The sequence below is a fragment of the Physcomitrium patens genome, chromosome 2 (assembly GCF_059467195.1).
Source record: "Physcomitrium patens ecotype Gransden chromosome 2, ASM5946719v1, whole genome shotgun sequence".
NCBI classification, from domain to species: Eukaryota; Viridiplantae; Streptophyta; class Bryopsida; order Funariales; family Funariaceae; genus Physcomitrium; species Physcomitrium patens.
The window spans coordinates 14,570,749-14,576,748 of NC_143411.1; positions in this window are offsets into that span (position 1 = coordinate 14,570,749).

Genomic DNA, 6,000 nt, shown 5'->3' on the forward strand with positions numbered 1-6,000 from the left:
GTTTCCAATGAGGATCAAAATCAGACCCGGAGGCACAAAACTAAGTACTTATGCTATTTCTAGGAATCTTTTTTTAATCAAAGAGCAAAATTTGAGAAAAAATTAGAGATTTTTTTTTTAAATATTATTTTTATATCATTTGAATTAATATTGAGGTTTTGAAGGATTTTCAAAGTTAATAATGTACTTGGTGGATTTAGATTTTAAGAAATAAAATACATTTATAAATTTGAAGGTTTTTTGAATTTTGTAGCTTATATATAAGTAAAAATTTGGTAATTTGTTGTTGTGCTTGTTATGGACATGTTTGAGAAATTTGAGAACAATTAAGCAATTAGATTGAAGAATACAAGAATTTTTGTGAATTATGGTCTTAAATAATTGAAATCTAGGATTGGTGAGGGATTTTACAATCTGGAAATATTTTCTAATTTAATTGAAGAAAAAATTAGTGAGAGAAATTTAGCATTGAATATTTATATATAATCCAAATTTTGGAATAATTAAATGATTGAAGAAGGAAAAATCTTTGTTGAAAAATCGATGTTCAACTCAAAGAAAGAAAGCGGCCAACAACCAAGAGATTTTGGAAGCTTTTCTTGTAATTAGTATGTGCAATCTTCTTCAAATATTTTGTGCTTGTTGCTAACTTAGTTGTTGTAAAGTTTAAAAATTTTGAATCAAAACCAACAGTTCAAGTATTAGATATTGAATTTTCAATCTGCTATAGGATTTCTTAAGAATTTATTTATGATTTAGGATTTGATTAAGAATTGATTAGCATTGGTTTAGAATTTAGGATTTAATTAGGATTTAGAATTTGATTAGAATTTAATTAATATTTAATTTAGATTTATTTAAAATTTAATTTAATATTTGATTAGGATTTAAGATTTGTTTAAGGTTTGGTTAGAATTTATTTAGGATTTATTTAAGATTTGATTAAGATTTAATTATAATTTAGATAGGATTCTATTAAGATTTCATTAGGATTTGGTTTAAAATTTGGTTAGAATTATTTTGCAAGCTATCAATACATGTAGTATATAGATAGCTTATTGATCAAGTTTCTAACCTATCAATTAATTAAAAATATATGTAAAGTTAAAACAATATCTAAGAAGCTTTTAAAAAGATTCTTTAGAAGATATTATGAAATTAATCTATTTTTATCTAATTCTATCTACCTATGTAATACTTATAATAGGTATTTATTTATGACATTATCCCCCCTTCTAAGGATGAGTTCTATAAGGAGCGGTGATCATATGTTGAAAAAGTCTAAGATGCAGCAAATTTTATTTACCGCATATTCTGATCTTTATTTCCTTCAAAAGTAGTTGATAGGTCCTCTTAGCTATCAATAATGTTCCATTCTAAGGCAAAAAGACTACCTTGTGATTTGATCATTCTTGAAACCTTTGTAACTTTCTTCAAAGAAAACATTTGCAACACCATTAGGAGTTGTGCCTACTTCTAATAAAATTACCAAATATTGATAGTCTTTTCTTAGGTTGTGATATCAAACACATTATATCTTACCATTTATTTGAAGAAAAACATGTCATTCTTGAAGGTCTTCATCTCTATTACGTCATCTTCAAGGTTATGATAATTATAATGTTTCATCTAGTAAATCAACAAATCATGGTTCTTGAGTTAAGTCCACTAGTTATTGGTTCTCCATCTTCTTGTACCACAATTATATAGAAATCACAAACAAAGATAGAAGATAGAATGTAATCTTTTTTAAATTAAGTTTTATTCATAGTAAAGGTTTGGTATCCTTCATCTTCGTTTTGATAGATGTTATTGATGAAAAGCCTCCACCATTTTTATTACATTTGTAAGATTCTTTGCTGGCTCCTATATATGTTTACTAATATCATATCTGCACGAATGGATAAGTTATTTCAATTATTTTGGCACCACCTTGAGTCTAAAATTTCTTCCACTTCAAACTCTTCATTATTATCTACTTCTAAAAGAAGAAGCAAAACTTGTCTTCTTCTTAGTATATTCACTGTCTTATATGGTTCAAGATGAGATATGTAAAAGATAAGATAAAACTTCATTGACTCTAGTAGATATAATTGATAAGCAATTGGATTGATTTGTCCATAAATAGAAAAAGATCTAAGCTTGAGTTAATCCAACTTATCACACAGACAAGTAATCCTGATATTACGACAAAATAACCATACTTTGTTACTTACATTGAATTGTGGTTGTTCTTTTTGATAGAAATCCACATTGATCTTTTGTTGTTCTTAAACTTCCTTTAATTGCATCTTCATTATTGCATATAGCTTTGATAAATAATTTGCCAAATCTTCTACCACAAGATTATCAACATTTGAAAAGTCAAAACTATCAAGTTGTAGATAGTAATCATAATTAGCAAAGAAAGGTTTTTTGTTACATAGAAAAATACATTGTATTATTATAAGCAAATTTTGTCAATGGCAAGAGGATTCTCTAATTGTCTTATTGATAATTAATGGTACATCCTAAATATTACTCCAAAACTTAGTTTACATGCTTTATTTATCTATTAGTTTGAAGATGAGAGGTCGAAGAAAGCTTTACTTCTATCTTTAAAATCTTAAAAAGAGTTCACCTTGAATAAATGTCTCATGATTAAACAAAGTCTTTTACAACCTTCAACATTTGCAACCACCAAAAATCTCTAGATATTAGCTCCAAAGTCTTATTGTATCCAAAACGTCATATTTTTGAAAAGTCATGACGTACTTGAAGAATACATAAATCTCCTTCTCCTTCTGGAACATATAGGCATCTTTCAAAATAAAGTAGGTTGTTCTTGAATTCAAACTTAAAAGTATTACAAGATTTAGAAGAAGTATTTTTAATATCATGAAAAAGTAGATTAGAGGACATACTTGATTGAATTTGTTTGAAAAAAGTTGAATCAATAGTTAATATTGATTTCATTGCTTGAAGATGAAATTAATCTGGCTTCAATAAAATTATCTTTTGTTAATCAGAAGCTGCATTTTATTTTTTTGGTGTAAGATAAGAACATCTAGAAAAGGCATTGGATAAATCTTGTTGTTTTTTTTAGCTAATAAGTGATATTGAACTCAAATCTTGACAAAGACATACTCCAATGACTCTTGTAATGATTGAAAACATGAGCTGATATGAAATATTGAGGTTTTTGTGATCCATATATACAATAACTGGACTAGAAGCACCTTCTAGGTAATGATGCCATCCTTGAAAAGAATCCACAATTGTAAGTTCTTTGTCATAGATCTCATAGTTAATCTCAGCTGCTAAAAATTTTCTGGAATTAAAAACTATTAGATGAAGTTTATCATGTATTCCCATTTGAAATAATATGGCATCCAGAGCAAAGTCTGATGTATCTATTTCCATAAAAAAATGCCTTAAAAAAGTGAATGCAATACAAGATTAGTACAAAAATAAAGGTTGTCTTTAAAGCTTCAAATGTTATTTCCGCTTCTTGATTCCATGAAAGTTTTTCTTTTCAAGTCAAATGTATAAGTGGAGCTACAATTTGAAAGAAGTCCTTGATGAAGATTTGATAGTAGTTAGCAAATTTGAAAAAATATTTGGACCGTTTTTTGGGATCTTCTAATCTATAATAGTTTGAACTTTCTTAGGATCTATCATAAGTCCATTGTTTGAAATGATGTAACCTAAGAAGTCAATTTAAGTAGTATAGAATACAAACTTTTCTATCTTGATATAGAATCTGACAACTCTTAATTTTTGTAATACACAATGAATATGAAGTTCATGTTCTTCTATGTTTTTAGAATAGATCAAGTTGTCGTCTAAATAATAGACAATAAAATCATCCAAAAACTCTTGAAAAATATCATTCATAAGATGTTGAAAAGCTACTGGTGTATTTGTAAGTCGAAAAGGCATGACATTATATTCAAAATATCCGTACTTAATTCAAAATACAGTCTTCTATTCATCTCCTTCTTTGATGCATACAAAAATTATATGCTCTTCATAGATCTATTTTTGTGTAGTTCTTAGTTTGATTCAATTGATCAAGAAGTCAAAATATTAAAAGTAGTAGGTACCTGTTCTTGATGGTGATCTTATTGAGTCCTTGATAATTAATACACATCCGCAATGATCTATCTTTTTACTTCACAAATAGAATTAAGGCTCTTGCTCGAGATTTGGAATGGCATATGAAGTTCTTAGGTAGATTCTCTTCAATATACTCCTTGAATTTTGCCAACTCATTTTGTAATAAATTATAGATTGGTCCAAATGGCAGTTGTGCTCTTTTTTAAAGGTCAATTGAGTAATCATAGGGATGATGTTTTAGAAGAGTATCTACATTCTTTTTTTCAAATACATCTTAAAAATCTTGATATTAGCTTAGAATGCCACTTGAAGTCTTTGCACCATTAAAAATAGATGTGGCATAAATGACACAAGGTGATCCTTCTTTTACAACATCTAACAAAGCTCTTGCACCTACAAACATAGGTTTAATTCTATTAAACTTGTGATTTTTTACTTAATTAACTACACTCTTAGTTATTTTTTTAAAAAAATTGAGAATATGAAAAATATAATTTACTCGAGGGTTGTATTTTTTTAACCACAATAAACCTAAAATGATTGGATTAGAGGGAGGTCTAATAATATTAAATACCACAAAGTTATTATGACTATTGGTTATTACTTCTATAGAAAGGATTTTGTGAGTAACATCTCCTAAAGACAGCAGATGATTATCTATGACTTCTACATGAACAAGTTTACTTTTTCTTACAATGATATCTTAAGTCTTTTAACAATTTTTTTATCTAAAAAGCATGTTGAGGCTCTTGAATCAAAAAAGACACAAGCTTTGAAATGTATAGGTCATAAAATAATATTTAATATAAAACAAGAAGAAGTTTTTGAGGAGAGAATATGACCTTCATTAGGTATTGTATAAGGTTCCAATCACATGGTCTCTATTGTAGTTGAACAAACTTGTTTTACGATATATTGACTTCTTTGACATTCATACTCTTTATTTTATAATTGCGTCACTTCTTTAGACAATGTTGAATAGTATACATAGATTCTCTATAATATAAGCACAATCCTTTTTGACGGTGATGAGTCTTTTTTTGCTCACTAAAATGTTTGAAACGTACTACATCAATTTACATATTATCTACTTCTGAATATATGTATTGAGGAGACATTGGTATTGCTATTAAATTATAATAAAGTTAAGGCCCACTTGTTTGATTCTCAGATCAAAATTCAAAAAATCAATTGTCATATTTCATAGCAAAGTCAATTGCTTGACTCAATGTTTGAGGATTAGATAAGTTGAGCATCAATTTTTTTACCTCATATTGTAATCCATAAAAAAATTGGCTAATGAATGCAGTATCATTTGAATTGATATTAATTGTAAGTTGTTAAAATTGTGAAGCATATAATATTACGGATTAATTGCCTTATCGTAAAATATGGATCTTGTTGATTGCAACATGAGTTATATCATATTTTCTATATATGGATTAAAACTCCATTAAAAAAAAGCCTCCAAATTATTCAATATTGGATCTCGTCATTCAAAAAAAGATGAAAATCACAATAATGGTGAACTTGAAAAAAATATACCAATGAATCTAACTTGTAATCTTAGAATTAGATAGCTTTGAGATTGAAGTTCAATCACAAGTTGTACTTGATTGATAAATCCTCAAAATTTGAATCTTGTGCCATCAAACTTCTCAAGAATGGCAATTTTTGGTTGTTTAATACTGGAAGGATGTTCCACCATAGGAAAAGGGATATGATTGGATGCAGATGTTGAAGCAACTCCAATCATATCTATATCTTCACTTTTTGCCATTCTTATTGCTCCTTATGGTGGTAAACTAAGTTGATGCATCGTAAGAATTAATTCTCTCAATTGTTGTAGCATTTGTTCCATTGCATTGTTCATTTCAATAAACTCTGCCATAATAATACTTA